Here is a 25,724-nt window from a genome sequence, read left to right on the forward strand (position 1 = left end):
GAGAGGCTGCCTAAGGGTATGACGTCTAACTGTAGCTCATGTTTTGGGAATAAATGGAAGGGGGCTTACATCAAAACCCCGGGCCAAAGCAATGCTTCTCAACCTTGGCTACACCTTGGAATCACCTGGAAGGTTTTAGAAATTTCTGTGCTGCCAGGATGCAATCCAAGTTAATGATATCAGACTCTCTGGGAGTGAGCCCAGGCATATGTTTTCTTTGAAGTTCCCCAGGGGACCCCAGTGTGGAGGTGGGGCTGAGAGCCCCTGGCTCAAGGTTCCCACGCACAACCCTAACCACACAATGTGTGGGACCAGGGTCTCTTGGGGGTTGAGGCCAAGGACTCAGAGCCGGGACTGAACCAAGATCCACTCACCATGTGTTTGGCAGGCAGCTAGGCGCTTTCTGTGTATCTCAACATAATTCTAACCTTAGCCATGTCATCATCCTGAGACTGAGGTTCAGAGGATGGTGGGATTGGCTGTGTTTGCATGTCCAGTCAGGATTAGACCCCAGGTCTGCCTCTATCCAGAACCCATGCCCTTGAGCATTTGTCGAACATAGGTAAGTGGGGCAGCAGCTCAGAATGGGAGATGTGAGAAGCACCCTGCCCACCGGGACAAAAGTCACTGCACAGGAGTTCCATCTGTCTCAGGCTCAGCTTGTGCCATTTCCCTCCCTCTCGGTGCCCTGTTTCCTCCCCACACCCCCAAGTTCTTCCAGAGCAGTGACTGGGTGGCAGATGCAGTAGGACCAGCCAGCAGCTGAGTCGGGGAGGGGGGCCTGGGGATTGCAAACCACCCTGAGAAGCCAAAGCTTCAGTAGTTTCCACGGCTTGAAAGGAGGAGGGGCTTTGCCAGTGGCCCCAGGGTGATGATTCAGGATGGGACGGTGAGTGCTGACACTGCCCACACCCTCCGATCTACCCTGGCATCCAAATACCTTCTCTGAACTTGTTTTCCAGCTGATGTTTACTGTGCACTTTTTAAGCATGGGGTCCCATCCCCACAACAGCCCTATAAACCAAGTCACCTGCAAAATGGAACTTGGGAACAAGAACAAGAGAACACACGATTCTATTTTCCAGATTTTGCACAAATCTTAGTGAAGTCTTCCCTGACTAATGGGCTTAAAATTGCAACCCCTCTTTATCCTGCCCCCACTACACCGCATGCTCCTGACCTCCTGTCCTGCTTCATTTCTTCCCACAGCACTCCTGAGCATCTGAGTTCTCTGTATTTTCATTTATGTGTTATTTACCTCTGCCTCCTCCGACTGGGATATCAGGCTCATGAGGGCAGGTGTTTGGTCTGTTTCGTTCACTCTTGTATCCCTAGCACTTAGATATGCATTTGCCCGTAATTGATACAGTACCTTTGTTGAATGAATAAGTCCACATTTTACTTAAAACCTTTTGGCTGACAGGCTTTGTCAATATTGGATGGAATTCATGACTATGTATTACTTAGGGCTCTTTGATGAAAAGGGGCTGATGCTGGCTAAATTTAGCCAGGAAAATGTGGGAGGGCTTTGTTAGAAGGACAGGAGTATCTCACAGACACATCATTACCACAGACTCATCACAGACCAAAGAAGAGCTGAAAAAGCAATTCTGAGGACAGGACCACAGGAGCTCTGAGGATCTAGGAAGCAGGGACCATCCCCCATCCCTTGAAGAGGCTGCACTTGGTATGAATCACTACCTACGTTAGATCACGTGGCCACCTCTTGGGCAGAGGAGGGGAAAGCCTTTTGGTTGACAAGCCCATCCAGTAAATGGTTCTCAATACAAAACTACAGTTCTGATACCAAAATAAAGATGAGTGTGGATTCTGGTTGGGGGAAAACAACAGATGTTCATGATAGTTGACATATCAATTCCACTGGGCACACCAGTATGTGCAGGGGGCTATGTGACTGTGAGTGAACCATGTGAGGACCCTGATGTTTTGGGATTTCTGTGTTTCTCCTCCAGCCATCTGAGCCATCTGAACAGTGAAGGACCAGATGCACGTTGCATTGAGGGGCATGAGCACCATGGCAAATCTCTGAACTCAGAAGTTCCAATTCCCCTCCAGTTTACCAAAATCTGTTCTGGAATAAAGTTCATCAGTTTGGGAATGGCCGATAGCCAACGAGCCCTTAGTGTATTCAGAACAAGGGGCACAAACTAAAAAGCAGACTTGATTGCAGAGAGCAATCACTGTAGCAATCAGCACAGGTTAAGTTATGCTGCTGTAACAAAGAGCCTTCAAAACCTCAACAGCTTCATGCAACAACTGTTTATTCTTCACTCATAAAAGTCCTGTGCAGTTTCAGCTGCTCTCTAGGACAGCTGTTCTCCCTGCAGTGGCTTGATGATCTAGGCCACTTCCATCGTGCAGTTTTGCTAACTCTGCATGTGGTTTCCTGGTAAACAGAAGTGACGTATTCCTGCTCATAGTCTGTTGGTCAGAAGGAGTCATGTGGCCTCACTCTAACTGCAGAGGAGGCTGGGAAATGCTGGTGAACACATGGGATATGTGATGAGCTCCACTGTCTCTTTTACACACAGAGATGGCAGAAACACTTTTCAGCAATTAAGGTCATGACAGTGGGACATAGCCTTGTAGGAGGCAGCACAAAAAATCCTCTGAGTGAAGGCGGGTGATTAGAAGCATGAAGATCCTTCATTTTATATTCTATACATACCTGAGATATGTTATCATGCAAGCAATCTGTCCAAGGGCCAGGACTTGTTATTAGGGATGGAGAATTAACATTACTCAAGTGACTAGCTCCATGTGAGGCATGATCCACATCCTTTATCCATCCCCAACATCCCCTTGAAAATGGTGTTCATTTTACAAATAAGGAAACAAACAGAAGAATATAATGACTTGTCTGAGGTTGCATATCTTATGAGTGGCACAGTTTGGAGGGCTACCAGAATCCAAAATCATGGTGCTTTCACTATACCGGGAAGCTCACCAGGGCCATGGAAGGCATTGCAAGTCTTCTCTTCATTGAATGATAATGGTAATGTTGATGTTAATGGCAGTAAAGATGATGGTGATGATGATGGTAATGATGGTGGTGATCATGATGATGATGATGGTGGTGGTGAGGATGGGGATGGTGGTGATGGTAGCAACTCCTAATTATTGAAGAATTACTTCATGTTGAAAAATGTGTAATCTCTCTAATCCTCCCACCACCCTATGAGATAGGCTCTACCATTATCCCCATTTCACAGATGAGGAAACTGAGGTGCAGAGAGGCAAAACAAAATTTGTTCAATATTGCATACCTAGTAATCAGCAGAATTAAGGTGTGAGCTCAGTGTTGCCTAGTTTCAAAGTCTTCCCCCCTAGGTGGGGGGAAGACTTCCACCCCACCATACAGAAGAGAGCAATTCATTTCAATTGATGGTTTTGTTTGCATGCCTCCTATCACCAAGTTTGACTAATCGTTTTTCTTTAAACCAGTCACTTCTTGTTTAGGCATTTCATAGATGGCTTCACTACTTGAATGTTTTTTTTTAAAAAAACAGCTCTTAAAAGGGAATGAGAATTGCATGGCCTGCCCCACCTAGGATCCAGAAAAGAAACATGAATGCCCCGATTACATTCCCCATAAACATATACATGCCCACCTCTCTGTCCTTAACAAAAGACAGATGCTAATTAGAATTTTTACTAGCACTTACAGGCTCAGTTTTAATTATACCAGATCTATCTGAATTTCCTGTAGCCCTCTGATTAAGACGGGAGGAAAATCAATAAGCATACCAAAAAATTTGGATGTGTTATATGGCTAATTCCAATTTTATGTTATAATCATGTTTTAATGTGGGTCCTAATTACCATAATTAAGCTGCCTGTGACAGCGTTGGCTGGGACAGAAGCTGTTACTATTTCTAAGATGACTTGTCAAAGGCTTTCCCCAGATTTCGGGTGCATTTTGCCATTTGGCTAGTTCGGGGTGTTATGGCGGGAGGGAACAGTGCGTGTGTGGGTGATAGTTCCTGGAAGCCCAACTGCCCAGAAAAGCCTTGGTTCTAAGGTTTCAGTTGGGCCAGGTGCCATGCCTGTCATTCATCCAGTATTTATTGAGCACTTACTATGTGCCAGGGCCTGCGATGGGCACTGGGAATACAGATGAGAGTTTCCATTCCACTGGGGTGTGTTAGTCATCAAGTAACTGATGACATAAGGGGGACATACAAAATAATATGACAGCTATTATATACATGTAACGTGATGGAGAAACCTGAGAGCCTTCCCTGAAGAAGCAAATTCTTAGCTGAGATGTTAGAGTCTCAGGAGTTAAGTAGGCAGGAGGTCATTAATAAGAGATCATTCCAGCCTAAGGAAACAGCATTTGCAGAGAGCTGGAACTGAAAAGTGGCCGATGTGGAGTGTAATGTAAAAGGGAGTGACTGGTGCAGGGTGACACTGGAACCCCATCAGGGAACAGAGCACGTGGGGTCTCATAGGCCCCTTCATGGTGCTCACTTCCAGCTCTAAGCCTCTGAGACTCTTCCCTCCCTCCCTCCTTCCTTCCTTCCTCTTTTAATTCCCTCTTTCTTTCCTTTTCCCTGCCATCTATATGAAAAGCATTTATTCAACACTGACAATGTACCAGGACATAGACTTCTAGCTCTTGACGCCATTCAATGATCATTCATGCATTCATCCATTCACCTGTTCAAGATGCATTTCTATACCAGAAATTCAAATGTTAGATTTGTTAGGGTCTACCTTGAACTCTATCCATTTATTGAATATTATTCATTCAGCAACCCCCTGCAAAGTCTTACTGTGCTTTTTTTTTTTTTTTTTAAGATTTTATTTATTTATTTGAGAGAGAGAGAGAAAGCCCAAGCAGGGGGAGGGGTAGAGGGAGAGGGACAAGCAGACTCCCCGCTGAGTGCAGAGCCTGACATGGGGCTTGACATGGTTTGACATGGGGTTTGATCCCAGGACGCTGAGATCATGACCTGAGCCAAAGTCAGATGCTTCACCAAATAAGCTACCCAGGTGCCCCAAGGCTTACTATGTTTTTTAAGCACGTAGTATCCTATCCCTCTAGTTTGGTGTATTAAATATTTAGTCATTCATCCATTCAACAGCCATCCTGAGCCTGGTGTCCCTCAGAAGCTGACCCTGAAGTAAGGGATTGAGTGTAAGTGGTTGATTTGGGAGGTGATCTTGGAAATATTAGTGATGGAGTGGAGAAATGAGAGAGGAAAAGGGAAGGATCCTTCACCACCCCCCCCCAAAATATGTTCTCGAACAAATGACCACCATGGGCAACTGGGGATCTATGTCACTGGGGACCTCTGGAAGACCCACATCTCAGAGCTAGCCTACTGAAAGGGTGAAGGAGCTGGGGTATTTATACACCCATGTCAATCAGTTCCTGTTTCCAGGGTTTCTGGCGGTCATGAGCTAAGTCTCTAGGACTTGTGCCCTACTCTGCTTGCACGTGGTAGGGAAAGCACAGAGATGCAGATGCTAACAGTTGGGGCCTGGCACAATATGGTGTTGAGGGCTGAAGGGATATGGGGAAGGGGAGGTTACCAAGTGCATCTATCATAACAGCGTTTAAAATGCCTACTATGTGCCGGGTATCTGATTTCATTTAGTGACACACTTTTGACACACAAGTATAGAATGTCCACCACTATCTGCCTTGTGCATAAGATCCCAAATCATACTCCTTATATTATCCTCTCCCTCATGGCTCTGTTCATTTATCAAACTTGTACTGGGCTCCTGGTATGTGCTTAGGATTTCAGCCTTAATCTCAGGCTCTAGGAAGCAAGCAGGTCCTACAGGGACTGTAAGAGGAGGCTGGATAGATAGCAGCCAGGGCAGGAGTGGTCTTCTGAAATCTGAGCTGTTATGGGGCGGGCCAGCCATGGTCACTCTGGCTTCTGTCCATGGCCTATGGGAGGCTACACAGCAGCTAAGCAAGTAGCCAGATGTCAGAGAGACCCCTCCCTAGAGCCTGATGTAGTTCCTGCAGGAGCAGGGGAGGACTGCCCTGGCTAGCTGGGATTAACTCTTTGCTGCCTGAGAAAGAGCAATGGGGAGTTTGTAGGTCAGCTGCATAGGATATTTAACCACAGACCTGTGGCTCCCAAGCTTCAATGTTCCTTGAGAGACGCCTGCGACACCTGTTAAACATGCAGATTCCTTGTGGTTCAATGGGCCTGAGGTGAGGTCTGGGGATGTGTACTGTAACTAGCAAACAAGTGATTCTGAAGAATGGGTGGCCCACAGGACATACCAAGGGAAACACTGCTTTGGCCTTATATGGATGGGACATCCAAAATCCAGCGAGAGCCCAAGTTTCAGTAACCTGTAGGATCAAGACCCAAGGCCTCCACCCCAAAGGCCAGAGCTTCCCTCCACCAGGACAGATGAGTCTTCCCAAGCTCCCAGGTACTCGTGCATTTCAGGCACACTCTGTTATTGACAGGCAGTAATGGTGGTAATGAACTAAGGAGACCTGAGCTCTCCCAATAATTGCAGGTGAGGCTAAAAGAGTAAATATGATCCTCATTTGGGCGCCTGGGTGGCTCAGTTGGTTAAGCGACTGCCTTCGGCTCAGGTCATGATCCTGGAGTCCCAGGATCGAGTCCCACATTGGGCTCCCTGCTCAGCAGGGGGTCTGCTGCTCCCTCTGCCCTCTTCCCTCTCATGCTGTCTCTCATTCTCTCTCTCTCAAATAAATAAAATCTTTAAAAAAAAATATGATCCTCATTAATGTAAAGCAACTTTCTTCAGTACAGAGATCTGAGGTGAAGCTGTAAGCTGAGGCAGAGCTTAACCACACCCTTTTAAGTTTTATTACTCACTTAGCTTTTAGGAAAATATTTCAGAACGCTTATAAGATACATGAAGAGAAACCAAAGATGTATCAAGCTTCCCAAATTCAGTGTATATATGTTTAAATAAGCTGGTCTGGGACACAGACATGTACCTATCTAACCACATTAGGTGGTTACCTGGACAGAGAAGCAAGGGGATGAGGAAGAGAAGTTTGAGAAAAACAGTGTAGTAAGATGAAATAATACATACGGTATAATGTTAATTGAGTGCAGGCTACAAAATTCTACATATCTATTACTGCAGAGGTATACAAATTAAAAAAAAAATGCATCTACACAAGTCCTGTAAAAAACAAAATAAGAAAAAAATCCAGATAATTAAAGTTTTTTTTGTTTTGTTTTGTTTTTAAAACATCATTCCCCTTTCCCATGGAAAAAAAAGTAAAGAAATTGAGGAGAAAGAAATATAAGACTATATAGTGGAAAAAAGAGTTTATACTCTGATAGGCATGCCATAGGCAGGGATTCTAAAACTTTCTTGCAAGTGAGAATTTTCTGGAGGGCTTGTTAAAATGCATATCCCCAGGCCCATCCCTCAGAAATGCTGATTTTAGTGAACTTCTCATGTAGTTCTGATGTCTGTTGTGATTAGGACATAATTTGGTCCTTGACAACAATGGCCTCCCCAGCCCCTCTTCTACCCAGCCCAATTTGATCATGTCTGAAGTCCCAGTTAGAATCTACTTCTTATAACAAAACTATGTTAAAATACAATCTCCATCTGGGAGATCATCTATTGAAATTCATTGTTATAGGAAAGTGTGATAAGGTAAATCTGATCTTTCAACCCTTTCTTAAAAATGGGTTCATGCAATAAGAATAACAAATATTTATTGCCCACTTACTATGGGCCCAACTGTTAAGAGCATTATATGCTCTTGATAGGTTCCGGAAGTAGTACTCTGATTGTTACCATTTTCTAGGGAAGAAAACTGAGGCACAGAGAGGTTAAGTAATCTACCCAAGGTCACACAGCTAGTAAGTGGAAGAGCCAGGTTTAACCCCATTATCTTAAAATATACCAATAGCTGCCTCTCCTCAATAGAGACAGAAATAGGAGATAACATCCTGACTCTGGAAATCTGAAATGAGGGAAAAGACACACCAAGAGAAGGTAAGGTAGGAATCCAAATCAAGCCTGATAACCATATTTCCCAAGCCCAAATTCCAATGTGTGGTTAGATAAAGAACACTTTCTTTTTTCCATTTTGCAAAGGTCTGAAATGTAATCATGCTTACTTATGCTTTTAAGGTATAGGATGTACTGAAACAAATCAAACCACATGACTGTATGGAAATGGACCTGGATCCCTCAATCAGGAAGGAGATATAGGCTCTGAGTGTGGAGGGTATGGAGGCCTGGGGTGGGTCTATAAAGATATCAGGATATATTCTCAGTGCAGTTTATTTTAAACCACTGATATTTTAAATCTCTAATATCAGGCAGACTTTCCCTAGAATGTGATGCTGTATAGGAAAATGCTCAAGTATACTAGATGTATCAGAAATATCAAGACACCAGTGGTGATCCACTGCATGGATATATCTCATTTTGTCTTCCCACTCATCTACTGATGGACATTCAGGTTGTTCACTTTTCGGCTCTTACAAATAAAGCTGCTGCAAGGATTTGTGTATGGGTCTTGGCAAGGCATATGTTTAATTTCTCTTAGGTAAATGCCTAGGAGTGGAATGGCTATATCATAGGGTAGGCAAATGTTTAACTCTTTAAAGAACTACCAAATGGCTTTCTAAAATGGTTGTACCATTTTATATCTCAATTAGTACCGTATAAGAGTCCCAGTCACTAAACATCCTTGTCAACACTTGGTATAATTGGATTTTCTAATTGAAGCCATTCTTGTGGGTGTGTAGTGAGATCTCTTTTATGGTTTTGATTTTCATTTCCTTAATGACTAATGATGATGACCATCTTCATATATATATATATATATATATTTTTTTTTTTGCATATGGCTATCCAATTTTTTTCAGCACATTTAATGCAAAGATTGTCCTTTCCCTAATTGAATGGCCTTGGCAGCTTTATTGAAAATCTATTGACCATATATGGTGTGGGTCTATTTCTCATCTCTGTTCTTTCCCATGGATCTATCTGTCTATCTTTATGCCAATACCACACTGATCCTGTCTTGGTTACTGTAGCCTTATAAGACATCTTAAAAACAAACCATGTAGGTCCTCTGATTTTGTTCTCCTTTTTCAAAATTATTTTTGCTCTTCTATGTTCTTTGTTTTTCCATATGAATTTTATAACCTTCTTGTAAATTTCTCCACAAAGTCCTCCTTAGGTTTGGATTGCATTGAACCTGTGGATCAATGTGTGAAGCATTGACATCTTAATAATATTAAACGTGCTGGCCCATAAACATGATCTATTTCCATTTATTTAGGCCTTCTTTAGTTTCTCTCAACAACTTTATAGTTCTCAGAATACAGGTCTTGAATATCTTTTGTCAAATTTATCACTACATACTTCATATTTTTTATGATATAGTGGTAGTATTATTTAACTTGAACTTCCAGAGGGTTGTTACAAGTTTATAGAAATACAATTCACTTTCTGTATATTGACCTTGTGAAACTCACTTATTATTTCTAATAATTTCTTTGTAGATTCCTTAGGACTCCTTCCTTACAAAATCCTTAGGATTTTCGGTGAAAATGATCATGCGTTCTGCAAATGATTTAGTTTTATTTCTTCCTTCCCAATCTATATGCCTTTCACTTTTTTTTTCCTTCATTGCCTGGACCAGAGCTTCAAATAAAGTATTGAATGGAAAAGAGGAGCATGGACACTCTTGTTTTATTCTCCATCTAGGAAGGAAAGCATTCAGTCTGTCACCATTAAGGTTGACATTAACTGTAGGGTTTTTGTAAATGCCCTTGATCAAGTTGAAGACATTCCTTTCTGTTCCCAGTTTGCTGAGGGTTTTTATCAAGAATGCATGTTGAATTTTGTCAAATGCTTTTTATGCATCTATTGAGATCACTTAATTTTCCTAAAAAGTCTCATAAAATTGTGAATTCCATTTATTGACTTGCAAATTTTAAATCAATCATGATGGATTTAAAAAAAAAATTCTATTTCTCAACTCTGCGTCTATTTCTCAACTCTCTTCTATTCCATGGATCTATCTATCTTTATGCCAATACCACACTGATCCTGTCTTGGTTACTGTAGCCTTATAATACATTTTAAAAGCAAACAGTGTAGGTCCAAACTTATTCATGATGGATTTTTTTTTTTTAAGAGTCTCATTAAAACATTGTTTAACTTTGTTAAAAATTTGTGTCTATGTTCATGAGTGAAATTGAGCTGAAGTTTTCTTGTAGTCCCCTGTGTCTGATTTTGGTATCAGGGTAATGTTGGCCTCTGAATGAATTGGCAAGTTTCTCTGCTCCCATTTTTGAAATTATTTGTGTTTAATTGTACTTGTTTTTCCTTAAATGTTTGGTAGATTTCACCAGTGAAGTCATCTGGGCCTGGAGCTTCCTTTGTGGGAAGGTTTTTAACTACAAGTTCAAGTTCTTTAATATACACGGAGCTATCCAGGCAAACTGTTTTCTTGAGTGAGCTTCGGTGATTTGCATTTTCCAAGGAATGTGTCCATTTTACCCAAGTTGTTGGATATATTCCCATAACATTTTCACAATATTTCCAAATTAGCTTTTTAACGTCTATAGGATCCACAGCAATGCTCCCTCTCTCATTCCTGATATTGGTACTTTGTGTCTTCTCTTTTATTCCTGATCACTGTGTCAAGAGGTTTATTACCTTTTTTTGATTTTTTTTTACAAAGAACCAGCTTGATTTTCATTAATTCTATTGTTCTCTTGTGTTCTATTTTATCGATTTCCGCTCTGATCTTTATTATTTTCTTTCTTCTGCTTCCTTTGGGTTTAATCTGGTCTTTTTCTAGTTTTCAAAGTTAGAGACTGAGGTCACTCATTTCTCCTTTTCTCAGATAAATATTTGAGACTACATATTTCCCTCACAGTACCGCTCCAGATGCATCCAATTATTGATAATTTGCTCTTTGAAAAAATTTAATTCAAATATATTTTAATTTCTCTTTTGATTTCTATTTTGCCCCATTGGTGAATTAGAAGTGTGCTTTTAGTTGCCAAACATTTGGGAATTTTCTGGATATCAGTTACGGATTTCTAATTTAATTCCATTGTGGTTAGAGAGCACACTGTATATGATTTGAATAATTTTACATTTACTGAGATTTGTTTTATGGCTTATAGGATAGTCTATACCGGTAAAATATTCCACATGCACTTGAAAAGAATATGTATCCTGCTGTTGTTAGGCAGAGTGTTCCATAAATATCAATTAGATCAAGTTGGTTGATTCTATTCTTCAGGTATCTACATTTCTTTTTGATTTTATGTCTTCTGGTCCATCAATAATTGAGATGGGGATGTTAAAATCTCTGACTATAATGGTGGATTTGTCTATTTTTTGCTTTTGGTTCTACCAGTTTTTGGTTCATATATTTCGAAGCCAATATTTGACTTTTAAAAGCAGCTTTATTGAGGTATAATTTACATGTCATCAAATCCATCCATTTTAAGTGTACGACTCAATGATTTTTAGTAAATTTGTAAACTTGGGAAACCATCCTCACAATCCAGTTTTAGAACATTTCTAGTACTCCCCAAAGACCCTACCCTCAGCTCAAGGTAACATGAATCTTCTTTCTGACTCTATAGATGGGGAATCTTCATATAAATAGAATCATATGATATGTGGTTTTTGTGTTCTTTCACTTAGTACAATGCTTTTGAGGTTTGTCCATGTTGCAGTGTGGATTAGTACTTCATTCCCTTTTATGGCTGAGTAGTATTCCCATCAATGGATAGACAACATTGTGTTTATCCGTTTCCCAGTTGATGGACATTTAGATTGCTTTCACTTTTTGGCAGTTACAAATAACATTGCTAGGAAGATTAGCATACAAGTCTTTGTGTGAACCTATGCTTCCAGTTCTCTTGGATAGATTCCTAGGAGTTAAATTCTTAGGTCAGATGGTACGCTTATGTTTAGATTTGTAAGGAGCTGCCAAACTGTTTTCCAAAGTGGCTGCCCCATTCTACATTCCCACCAGCAATGTATGAGAGTTCCAGGTTTTTTTTCTTTCTTTTTTTTTAAGATTTATTTGTTTCTTTGAGATAGAGAGAGCATGAGCTGGAGGGAGGGACAGAGGGAGAGAGAGAGGCTCCTCAAGCAGACTCCTCACTGAGCACGGAGCCCGACGCAGGACCTTGAGATCATGACCTGAGCTGAAATCAAGACCCAGCCCCTTGACCGACTGAGCCACCCAGGCGCCCCTCCAGTTTCTTTATATACTTACCAATGCTTGGTGTTGTCTTTTTGATTATGAACTGCTTTTTGACCCATTGAAAATGGGTCATACAATTCACCTTCATATCACCACCCCATTATATAGATGTGAAAGCTGAGAGCCAGATGTCAGAGGTGGCAGAAATCGGATTCATGTTCACATTGGTCTGTCACACAGACCCAAGCTTTGTGAGCTGTGTGCGGCTGTTTTCTTTTCTCATCAGAAGCACACGCCCTTTGCAGTCACCAGGGAGCCATGCTCCAGTCTCAGACCCCTCTCGGCTGCTCTCTCAGTCCCTCTAGAAGCTGGCTTGGCCCAGAGGTTTGCTGCCTACTGTCTCTACAGGACTGATGAAGAAGGAAATCAGTGTTTGGTTAGGTGTGTCTGAGTCCCCTGGGCTTGTTCCCAGATTGGTATTCATACCAGGAGTTTCTCAGCTTCTACTTAATGCAACCCCTATAAATTGTGAAATAGCTTGTCTGAGTCTGTTACTACATTATTGGTATACAAAATACTCTTTTAGGTTTGCTGAATTTGTGCTGTTACCTGAGGAAGAAATATATATATATATATATATATATTTATATATTTATATATATATATAATCAGCTGATGATTTATCGGCTGACTATTTATCAGCTGACACTTTTCTGAAAACACATTATTTTAGAAAACCCCAAGCCTCTGTGCAACCCCCGCAAAGCCTTGGTTGGGAGCCAGGGCAGGCAGCGCCTTCAGAATGCTGGCCTGAAGCCCTGGACCAGGCTCTGATGAGGTTCCCACTGGTGGATGGGGAAATAAAGAGAATAATGTGGAGAGAGTGCTCAGAGAGCCACATTTATTTAATTTAAAGGGCTCTCGTCTGTCCTGTGATGCTGATTTCCCCCTACCTTTTAGATGTTAAAATGCTCATGCTTTATGAAAGAATGGTGGTGAGAGAGGGCAGTCATTTTTATAAAATGTCTTATTTGCTGAACTAGAAAATGAAAGAACACAATGTCAATCCATATATATGTATATTAGTCTTTATTAGTACTCTGTTCTTTTTTTAAAAGATTTTATTTATTTATTTGAGAGAGAGAGAGAGAGAACACGAGCAGGGGGAGTGGCAGAGGGAGAAGCTCAATCCTAGGACCCTGAGATCATGACCTGAGCCCAAGGCAGCCACTTAATTGACTGAGCCACCCAGGCGCCCTTCTGTTCTACTTTTTTGACTGATAAGTGATGTCCAAATGTCTGGGGACTACTGGCCTGGGAGCAAGGACACAAGGATGGCAGAAAAACCACACAGACTTGGCTTTATTTTCTATTTTTTTAAGATTTATTTATTTATTTAATTTTAATTTTAATTTTTTTTTTTTAAGATTTTATTTGACAGAGAGACACAGCGAGAGAAAGAACACAAGCAGGGGGAGTGGGAGAGGGAGAAGCCAGCTTCCTGCGGAGCAGGGAGCCCGATGCGGGGCTCAATCCCAAAACCTTGTGATCATGACCTGAGCCCAAGGCAGCCACTTAATTGACTGAGCCACCCAGGTGCCCCTATTTATTTATTTTAGAGGAGGGGAAGAGAAGGGGTAGAGGGAGAGGGAGAGAGAATCTCAAGCTGACTTCCCGCTGAGCTCAGAGCCCCACACGGGGCTCCATCTCAGGACCCTGAGATCATGACTGGAGCTGAAACGAAGAATCCAATGTTCGACCGACTGCGCCACCCAGGCGCCCCCAGACCAGGCTTTTTAAATGTTACTTTGTAGCAATTTGATCTTGGGTAATAACAATAATACTAATAGAAACAAGAAGAAGAATGGTAGACATAAACACAGAGGTCTTTTGAGTACTGTTCTAAATACTTTATATTCATAAATTCATTTGGTCTTTACTGCCTTTCTTGGGTTAATAGATTAAAACTGCGGGGGGCGGGGTAGAAGGAAGTATATTAACATGACAAAGGTCTATGGTATCCTAGAAAGGTATTTGGTCTTTGTGCTCAGTTCCTGGCTCAGAATTTCTAAAACCTTTGGAATTTCCTGAGTGATAAGGCTGACAGGAGCGTCTTTTGTTCTTATAAGGCGACTCTTAGCGGGTGTCTAGATAGCTTCAGGCTGGGGGCTGGTAGACAGGAAGACTGAGGGAGGATTAGAAGCTGGGAACTCTCAGTCCCTGCCCTCCACCTGCCGGGAGGGAAGAATGGCTGGAGGATCACCAGCGGCCAGGGATACAATCAATCACCTGTGTAATGGAACCTCCATAAAACCCCCAGGTGATGGGTTCTGAGTTGGTGAACACATTGCGGTGCTTGGAAGGTTTTGTCTGTACGCACCCTTCACCCCCACATCTTGCCTTATGTGCCTCTTCCATTTGGCTGTTCCTGAGTTATATCCTTTATAGTAAACCAGCAATAATAAATAAAACACTTTCCTGAGTTCTGTGAACCATCCTAATGAATTATCCAACCTTGGTGGTGGGGGAGCGGGGAGGTTGTGGGAACCCTCAGATTTGTAGCTAAGTGGTGGGGAGAGGAAGTGTGGGTAGCACCAGGACCTAATCCTGTGGCTGACTTCTGAAGTGAGTGCAGTCTTGGGACACTGAGCCCTTACTGGGTAGGGGTCTGTGCTAACTCCAGGCACTCAGTCAGAACTGAATTGAACTGTAGGACCCCCAGTTGGTTTTGGAGAATCAGAGAATTGGCTGGTGTCAGGAGTTTAAAAAAAATCTCTCAGGGGCCAATACATCGCCTAACCCATAGTATATGCCCAATTAATATTAATTTTCTCCACCCTTCTTTTCCTCTGGGCAAACCCTCTGAATTTCTCATAGAGGGCAGGCTAGCTGGTTAACAGCTTGGGTTTGGGCCTCTACTAGATTTGGATTTGAGTCTGGGCTTCTCCCTCTCTTGGCTGGGAGACCCTGGGCAGGTTGCTCACCCGCCCTGTGCCTGAAGGCTGGGGTTAGTTCTCACTTTGTGTTATATGCACCCTTTGACAGCAGGCAGAGAAGACCCGACATGAGAGACTGGGAAGCAGCATCTGAGATGATTCTGCTCCTCTGGGTTTCTCCTCCTGGACCGGATCCACCGCTAACTGTGGTGATGTGTGGCTGAGTTTCCCGCCCGCCCTCTGCCTGGCAGAGCCGGCTTCCCTCCAGGCCCGGGGCCCTGCCAAGCTCAGCCGTGTCGCCGGCACTAACCTCCACGGAGGGGGGCCTGGCCAGCCGCAGGGGAGCGTTAACCAAAGCCTGAGTCAAACTTCATTTCCTCTTACCCAGGGAGCTTGGCCACCACAGGCCAGGTGCCAGGCCAGAGCACTGTCGGCAAACGAGCCACTCATGGTGCCCACTTTGCAGGCACTCACACACCCACCCTCTCCCCTGCTATCCCCCAGAGCCCCCCGGGGGCACCCATCCCTGTGCCTGTTGCCCATTGTGCAAACAAGAAAACCAAGGCTTGGACTGGCCAGGTCACTTTCAGAACATCTCAGCCCTTTCTTTCCTGCCCCCCTTTTTGCTCTTAGGGGTGACTGACTCATTAACAAAGCTCAAAATATAATGAACAACAGCAGCTGGAGGGGAGGATTTTAGTGGCACCAGGATGGTCCTGCAGGGTCTCAAATGGTACCAACTACCGTTTTGTGAGCACCTAAAATGTGCCAGGGACTGGGCTTTCCCTGAATCATCTCATCTCATTTAACCCTCCAGCAACCCAGTGAGGTGAATACTAACAGTGCCTATTTTACAGATGCAGAAACCGAGGCTTGGAGAAGAAAAGTAGCTGGCCCCAAATCACACAGCCCAGAAAGGCAGGGGCTAGAACTTGCACTCAAGACTGTGGCTTTGGCGCAAACTTCCTGTTGTCCCTGAACATCAACCCATGTGGCACAAACCTGTCCTTCCTGTGGCCCACCCAGGTGGGTGAATCTTTTTTTTTTAAAGATTGCTTTATTTGAGAGAGAGAGAGAGAGTGTGTGTGCACATGGGAGGGGCAGAGGGAGAGGGAGAGAGAGAATCCTCAAGCAGACCACCCAGTGAGCACAGAGCCCAATGTGGGGCTCGACCTCAGGACCCCTGAGATCATGACCTGAGCCAAAACCAAGAGTCAGCAGCTTAAGTGACTGAGCCATCCAGGCGCCCCGGGTGAATCTTTGACATTCCCTCTCCTGCAAAAGCAGGACATGATGCCTGTCACAAAGGAACTATAGATACCGCAAAACAGAACCTTGCGGCTCCAGGGGAAAGTGCCCAGTTGGGGAGCAGGAGTCCCTGGTCCTGTTCTTGGCACTGTTACTCACTTTGAGTCTGAATTCAGATTCACTCCAGGAGGACAATTTATTTCAGCTTGCATGCCAACTCCCATCAGTCGATAGTTGCTGTCTAGAGTGCTCTACTGGAAAGAACAGTGAGGCTCAGCAATCAACTTGTGATGTCTGTCACTACAGCACAGGGAGGGGGCAGGTGGGTTCAGGGGCTTAATTACATGCTACGTATTTCCAAATCCCAAACTAGGGGCTACCTAAGATTCCTAACCTCAATCCCCTATCTCAGAAAGCAGGTTGTTTCCACTTGAGCACCAGCTAGACAAGGGGGCCAAGAACTTAGGGTTGCCAGAGGAAATATGGGCATCCTGCATTTTTATTTGCTCAATCTGTCTACCCTACAAAAACTGCAAATTCAAGCCACTTCAAGAGTATCTTTCAAGCAGCTTGATTTAATCTCAAAGTTATCCCACTTGATATGTAGCCATGACTGGCCACAGACTTCTGTGCCCTTTCTTCTTCTTGGTAATAAATTCAGCTTCGTTCATGAACCTCTTTGCAAGTGGAGGTCCTAACTACGCTAAGTCAAGGCAACTGAGTCACTTTTTTGGGGGGAGATTTAAACTCAATCTGGTTTTGGGTAATTATGAGATCAATTCAGGATTCTCTCCCCTCACCCCCTTTCCTTATCTCTGGGTGCTGAGTTCAGAGAAGTGTTCTGTTCTTGCTGGCCTCTGCTGACCTCTGGCCAAGGGTCAGGGGCCAGTCTTCACCCTGCTAATGCCCAAAGTGTACCCCTGCCTGCGGCTGTCAGATGCACATGTCATTCTTCCTGTTCTAGTTGGGAGGCTTCATCAGGAAGTGTTTTTCCTCCCCCTTGAGGGAACTCTGAGTGGCCACCTCAGGTCTGGACAGCTCCCTTAGCCATGACTCTTCGCTGGTCCAGGCACCATGTTGAATTTCAGGATTATGTGGAAAACCAGGAGCCCCAAGATGGGGGTTTCCGTGGCCCCTGTGTCTTCTGCCTCAAGATCAAGACCTTGAAGCTCTTCTCAGGGACCCCTGCTGATTGTCTTTTTAGTCCACTGCTGTGGAAAAGTGAGTATTATGCCTTCACACATTCTTGGGCACTCTGGTTTATGCTCCAGGTTCTTGATATTTAAGGCCAGCTTCCAGACTTTAGAAAAAAGGAGGGCATTTTTTTTTTCCTCTCAAACATTTGACATTTCCAGTCAAAATCCATGGCTTTCAATACCATGGTTTCTGTTATAGATTCACAAAAGTCTACCTAAGAACTCAAAGCCAATACTTTGATTCTTCAGTCTTTTTCTGCCTCCATTCCCTGAGGGTGATCTGATAGGATTTCTCCTGGCTGCTAGAAAGGTGAGCAGAAGAAAGGGGTACAAGGACTTGAATATAAATATAGCTTTTAATATCAATATATTACATCACTATGGATACATTCGGAATAAGGTATAAAATTCACAAACCACAAGGATTCTATCTCCCATACAAGAAATGATCATGTAAACACAAGCTGTGCATCTCGTCTGACTTATTTCCAAGGATGCTCACATACCCATGGCTCTGATCCTACTATCCAAGGGTATTTCCAGCCATCCATCATCCATCATTACTGTGGTGTGAAGAGACTCTCCTGGACTATTTCTAGAGTCCTGCTGCTAATTTTTCATTCATTTTCTCAGTCACTGATTCATCTTTGCATTTGCAGTATTTCTTGTACCTCCAATCTGAGTTAGGGACCCAAGGATGAATACACCAGAGATGGCTTCTGCCCCCACGGAGCCCACGCACAAGTACCTAGCAGAGTCTTGCAAAATGGTTGGTAAGTCAATGAGCAAATTCTGGTTGAATACTCCTTGCTTACTGTATCAGTTTGCTAGGGTTGCCATGAGGAAGTAGCATAGATGGGATGGCTTAAATAAGAGAAAGTTACAGTTCCACAGTTCTGAAGGCTGGAAGTCCAAGGTCAAGGGCTGGAAGTCTAAGTCCAACCAATAGGGTTGGTTCCTTCTGAGGGCTGTGAAGGAGGACCTGTTCCAGGCATCTTTCCTTCTGTGAATTTTTGGCTCATTCCCAGGTTCAAGGAATATTCATGGAGCACCTGCTCTACCAACTTCTGGTGGTTTGCTGGTGATCTTTGGTGTTCCTTGGCTTGTAGAAGCATCGTCCTGATCTCTGTCTTCATCTTCACATGGTGTTCTTTCTGTGGGTCTGTGTCCACATTTCCCCTTTTTATAAGGACACTGGTCACATTGTACTGGGAACCCCCCCCCAACAATGACCTATTGTAAGTAACAACATCTGCAACAGCCCTATTTCCAAATAAGGTCACATTCTGAAGTACTGGGGGTTAGGACTTTAGCATATGGATTTTGGGGACACAACTCAACCCATGACATTTATACATGTGGGCCTGTAATTCTCACATTAGGCTTAAGGTCTTTGAAGGCAGGTTGTATGTTACTCTTGGGTAGTCCCAAGAACTAGCAGAGACATGACCTATAGCAGGTGCTCCATAAATATTTCTTGAACCTGGGAATGAGCCAGAAAGTCATAGAAGGAAAAATGGATACCGTGAGGTTAGTGACTTGCCCAAGGTCAAAAGTGCAGCTAGTATGAGTGTATGAGAGTATGTGAGTATGTGAGAATGAGTGTGTGAGTGTGAGTCTGTGAGTGAGTGTGACATGATGTGAGTATTGAGGGGATATAAGTGAGCGTATAATTGTTCATGTGTACTTGTGTCAGCTTGTGAGTGAGTGTGTGTGAGTTTGCAAGCAAGCATGAGGGTGTGAGGGGGGTGGGTGTGAGTACACACACACACGAACAGTTGACCCTTGGACAACATAGGTTCGAAATGCATGGGGCCACGTATTTATGGGTTGTTTTTGATAAATACAGTACAGTACTATAAAAGCATTTTCTCTTCTTTATGATTTTTAAAATTTTTTTTTAAAGATTTTATTTATTCATTTGAAACAGAGAGATGCAGAGAGAGAGCGCGAGCATGAGCAGGGGAGAGGCAGAGGGCGAGGGAGAAGCAGGCTCCCACCGAGCCAGGAGCCAGATGTGGGGCTCGATCCCAGGACCCTGGGATCATGACCTGAGCCGAAGGCAGACGCTTAACGACTGAGCCACCCAGGTGCCCCTCTTTATGATTTTCTTAACAACATTTTCTTTTCTCTAACTTTATTGTAAGAGTATAATATATATTAAATGTAAATCAGGTGTCGGGCGCCTGGGTGGCTCAGTTGGTTAAGCGACTGCCTTCAGCTCAGGTCATGATCCTGGAGTCCCGGGATCGAGTCCCGCATCGGGCTCCCTGCTCGGCAGGGAGTCTGCTTCTCCCTCTGACCTCCTCCCTCTCATGCTCTCTGTATCTCATTCTCTCTGTCTCAAATAAATAAATAAAAAATCTTTAAAAAATGTAAATCAGGTGTTTTTTTTATCATCAACTTTTTAAGTTATCCGTAAGGCCTTTCAGTCCATAGTAGGCTACTGGTTATGTTTTGGGGGGAGTCAAAAGTTATATGCTAATTTTTAACCACGCAGTGTCCCTAACCCCTGTGTTGTTAAGGGACAACTGTTTACATTTATAGAAATGTGTGTGTATATGGATAGAGAGACAGAGACAGAGGGACAGAGAGAGAGGGAGTGGGGGTTAGGGAGAGACTCCGAGCTACTAGTTAATCCTTTCTGAGGCGGATGTGATTGATCTCAAAGACACGGGGTTTAGTGGGAGAGCAAAAATCATTGTTGAACGTTTTTTAACTTCAATATTTAGCATTAGTAATTAATTATTTTGTGGCCTTTACTACTTTGGAAGCTTAAAAATTAACAAACGTGCCCTTCTAATGGCAAGGGTGCACTTCCAGCTGGTAGTTTGCTTACATTGCAATGCTCTTAATTAATTCATTCACAAACATTCATGGAGCACCCGTTCTTTACCAGGCCCTGGGATAGATGCTGGGGATGTAGCAGGGAACATGAAAGAGATTCATTCATTCACTCATCCGTCCATTCATTTGTATGTTCATCTCATTTCTGACTTCTGTACTACATATGGAAGCTACCATAAGGAATCCACATCCATTCATTCAACAAATGCGCATTGAACATCTAGTCTGTGCCAGAGTGACTCATTCATTCATACAACAATTATTTATGGGGAGCCTATTCCCTGTCAAGCAGGTCCTGGATGCTGGGGATCCAGTAGTCAACGAGACAGACATGGTCCTTCCCTTTGTGATGTCTTGCAGAGTCACCCCTGTATTGGGGGCTTTAAGTAACTGGGGGCTCTGAAGGAGAGAGACCATTCCAGATGACAGAGCAGACAGACTCCAGGGTTCACCCGAGGAGCTGATGGTGGGGACAAGGGTGGGGTTGCATCCTCCAGGTTCGTGCATCCTCCAGGTACCTCTCTTCCAATGCATTCCTCACGTGCAATCTCTGCTGCCACATGGGAGCAGCCACAGAAACCCCTACTGCCTAATGCATAGATAGTCCTGCTTAAAAGCTCTGTCATGACATATATCCAACTCCTTGCTCCCCTCCTGGCATTGTGGAGACGGCCCTCCGAGACCGGCCAAGGTGACCGCACATCTAATAACCACACATCTAATAACAAGGCTCATCACTGCAGTTAAGGCTCGCCCCGAGCCTCCATTCCCAGCACACAAATCAAACATCACATTGGCTTCCCCTCCTGGCCAGCCGCTTCCAGGCCCTGGCTCTCCTGCAGAAATTCTGGCTCTCGACAACTTCCCAGGGATTCCATGGTTTATTTTTGCCTGACCAAGCTGATTTTCTTCTCTCTAATTCTCTCAAGGTTTTGTTCCTGGCACACTTGCTGGAGATGCTTTGGCTTTGCAGTGAACCGAAATGTTATTCACTGCAGCGGAACAACAAAAAAAAAACCCAGCAAAGTAAATACTGCAGCTTCCCATAAAATAGGATTTTAGTCATCAAGAAAAAACTGCGGAAGAGGAATGAAGGTAACAACTTTTACTCTTGTGGCAACATCCTTTCCACTTGCTTCTAGGAGTCTGCTCGGGTTCCAGGCATGAGGAATCTTGTCAAAAAAAGAGGCCAAGAAGGACATGGGATGGAGAGGTGCCCCGGTAGAAGAGTCTCCTAACAATAGCCGATTGAATCATCATTCAATAAATGTTGACCGAGCATCTTTTCTGTTGCAGGCAATGTGCTAGGTGCTTGCAATATACCGATGAGCAGAGTGGACATGCTCCCTGCCCTTATGAATCTTCTGGGCGTGGGGTACAGAGACACTGTAAAAGATTACCCAGCAACCTACAGAATGGGAGAATATTTGCCAATTGTGTATCTGATAAGGGATTAATATCCAGAACATATAGGGAACACCTAAGACTCAGCTACAAGAAAACAAGCAACTTTAAAAATGGGCAGAGGGGGCGCCTGGGTGGCTCAGTCGGTTAAGCGACTGCCTTCGGCTCAGGTCATGATCCTGGAGTCCCTGGATCGAGTCCCACATCGGGCTCCCTGCTCGGCGAGGAGCCTGCTTCTCCCTCTAACCCTCCCCCCTCTCATGTACTCTCTCTCTCTCTCTCATTCTCGCTCTCTCAAATAAATAAATAAATCTTTAAAAAATAAATAAATAAATAAAAATTAAAAAAAAAATAAAAATGGGCAGAGGACTTGAATGGATATTTCTACAAAGAAGATACACATACCACCCATGAGCACACAATTTCATCACCATTTTTAAAAATTGCTTAAAAGCATGGTTTTAAAGTTTAACACGTGCTATGTGGGAAAAGCACAGGGAGCTACAACCAGGTCCAATAGGGGTTCCAGATGCTTTTTGATGGCTGGTCAGGGAAGCCTTCCCTGAAGAGGTGACATTTAAGCCGAGACCCACAGAGGGAGGACTCAAGACAAGGAGGGAGGAAGGGCAGTGAAGGCTGAGGGAATGGCATGGGAGAAGTGCACATGGGAGGCAGGATGCCTGTGGGCTGGACAGATTGAAAAAAGACAGGATATTATAGCAAGAAACGAGGTAGAAGAGGCAGAAAGACCAGAGTATTGGTCTGTATCCAAAGTCCAATGGGAAATCACTGGAAGGTTATAACCAGATTTGTCATGACTAGATTTTTATTTGCAGGAGCTGACTACAACTTCATTAAAAAGATAACTCTCCTGCAGAAGGGAGGAGGAAACCAATTAGGGTGTTATCACTCTAGCACGGTCAAGAAGTGATGAGGGTTTGGTATGGCAGTGGAGAGAAAAGAGGGGTGGATTCAAGAGATGTGTATGAAGGGAGACAGGCCAGGAGCTGGTGACCAGTAAGTGTCCCTTGTGAGCACAGAACTGGAAGCCAAGTCTCCGATGGGGCATTTGTGCCAGGCTGTGACCCGAGGTGGATAAGACTGTCAATTGGACACAAGTTGTGAGGTCAGAATTGGAAGCAAAGTAGGGAACAGAGGCTCAGGAGTGTGTGCCTTTACAGCCCTGCAGTGTTAAAAGGCGGCTCGCATCAACTCCGTGGTACTGGGGCGGGCCTGATGTCCGGGAGAGATGGACCATCTCCGTGTGCTCACTGCAGTGGCAGCAGCCAATCCTGCAAGGGAATAGAACATTGTAGCGGGACCAGCCGGCACCAGGCTATTCTGGAAAAGTTCTAAAGACTGGCTCTGTTTAGGTGGGCGCCCTAAGTGTTCTGTTCTTGTCTCCCAGTGCCGAGCTCAGGAGAGCTAATGACCACCTCAAGTCTTCTGTGCTGCTGTAGAAACCCTCACAGGGAGACAGGATCAGCCCCGACTAAACTGGCAGGACGTATCTGAAAGAAAGATGGATGGCATGACCTTGGGGGAGAAATCTCTATTTGGGTTTATTAAAAACACGCACTGCTGTTCTATGACGAACGTGTTGTACTTGTGTGGACAAAAATAAAATAAAGGGGAAAATACACCGTCAGTTTTGTTCATTGCCAGAGGCCACTCGTATTGATGCAGAAAGCGATGGGAGCCGTCAGATATCGGGAGTCTTTAAATTGTTTATGACTTTTGTTGCAGTAGCTGTACTTCTGAGATTCTTTCTTCATGCAATAATCCTAAATATGAAATAAGAGCTTTATAGACAGAAGCATGTTAGCTGAACTAGAACTAGTATAGGTGGAAAAGGAAAACAGCCTAACTGTCCAAAACAAGGGCCAATAAATTCTGCACCATGCCACTCCCTGGAATATTATGTAGCTACGAAAAATGATGATGATGCAAAAGTATGTATGCCAAGCTGGACAATGCTCATAATACAGGGGAGTGCATGTATGCGATTGAGTGCCACTCCGTAAAGGTCAATCTGCAACAGCAGAAATAGGGTTCTGGACAAATCCGGAAGCAAATGTATCAAAATATTAACCACCTTGTGTGGCTTGTGTGGTGGTTGTAGAACTGTTGATACTTTTTTTCGTTTCTTTAACTTACGCAACAATAGTTTTATAATGTGTGTACTTGCCTGCTTCTCCCTCTCCCGCTCCCCCTGCTTGTGTTCCCTCTCTCGCTGTGTCTCTCTCTGTCAAATAAATAAATAAATTCTTTTAAAAAAAAAGTGTGTATTTGATAATGGTAAAAGTTATTTTCAGTAAGAAAAACCTTTGCTGGTTAGCTTACTACTGGAGAAATGACCAGAGCTGTTCAAAAGCGAGGTCTTTGGGCTGCCTGGCTGGCTCAGTCAGTAGAACATGTGACTCTTGATCTCAGTCAGTTTGAGCCCCATGTTGGGTGTAGAGATTACTTAAAAAAATAAAATCTTGAAATAAAAACAAAAACAAAAACAACTACAACAACAACAACAAAAAACAAAAGCCAGGTCTTCAAATGTCAATGCCAGTCTCAAGGGGAGGAAGGAGATGAAAATGGTGCAGGGAGGCAGGGTTCATGGTGATCATGAACTTGACCTTGGCTTTGGTTTTAGATGGGGTTTGAGTCTGGATGAGGCAACTTACTGTGTGACCTTGTGTAAATGACTCAGCCTCTCTCAGCTTCTCCTTCTCATCAAGATGAGGACATCCTACCCACCCCCCCCCAACCTTCATAGGGCTTGTAGGGATTATTTGAAATGCTACAGGTAACCATTTAACAGTATCCTTGGCATGTGGACTGTCCCTCCTAAACATTAGTTATTACTGCCCGGGGACTGGCCTACAGAGATATTTGTAGATACTGTCGACAGCCACAGAATCCAGATTTCACTGGTCTGAGAGAAGTAGGCTGCATAGACATTTTGTGCTGAAAACAGAGTGATGTTGCTACTGAGTCTCCATGGAGCTCTGTGAGGAGTTAATGGTGCATGGCTGAGGCAGTGGACCAGACGAAGGGCCACCCGCTTCTCCCAGGAGCTGCCAAGGGTGTCTGTGAAAGGGTTTGCATCATATGCGCTCATATAGTCACTGTCGCGCCAGGGAAAAATGCCCGATGGGGGCCACCTTACCGTTACCCTGGCTGAAAAGCACAGCTATTGGAGGTGCATTGCCCCCAAGTGACCGAAGTGCAGCTCAAGCTCACTGGCATAAACTCCTCAAAGTAGGGACCTGGTTGCCTCAGTTGCTGGTTCCCAGATCACAGCCTGTGCTCGGGAATATTTAATACCTTGTAACTCCTGGGAGAAAGTGAACTCCCAAAGTTCAGTTTGGGGGCCCAGATTCTTCCCCTCTGTTTGGGGTGGGGCATGATTTCACACTTTTGCAGCTCTTCACAAGCTGTTTCCTTCCCTTTAAATGTTCCTTTCTCTGCTTCCACCTACTGTGAACTCCTATCCTGCCTTCAAGACTTGGCTCATATGTCACCTCCTCCGGGAAGCCTTCCCCGAACACATCACCCTAGAATTAATCACCTCTTATAGATAACGACTTTGTACATTGCTCACTGCTAGAGGTACACACACACGTCTCTTATAACCTGTGCCTTGCTTCTACTTTGTAGCTCTTGTCATAACATACACTTATATGTACCTTTGGTATATACCCTACATCAAAAGAATGTATTATGGTGTTGTCTAATGTCTCTCTGATGGCAGGAATATGTCTCTCTTGTCACATGGCTGTTATCCTTAGCATTCCTGGCATATAGCAGCTGTTTGATCAATATCGAATAGATGAATGAATGAATCAATCAATCAATCAATGGCTTTTCACCTTCATGGTTGCACAATTTTACCTATTCCACAGAATG

The sequence above is a fragment of the Neomonachus schauinslandi genome, chromosome 14, assembly GCF_002201575.2.
Source record: "Neomonachus schauinslandi chromosome 14, ASM220157v2, whole genome shotgun sequence".
NCBI classification, from domain to species: Eukaryota; Metazoa; Chordata; class Mammalia; order Carnivora; family Phocidae; genus Neomonachus; species Neomonachus schauinslandi.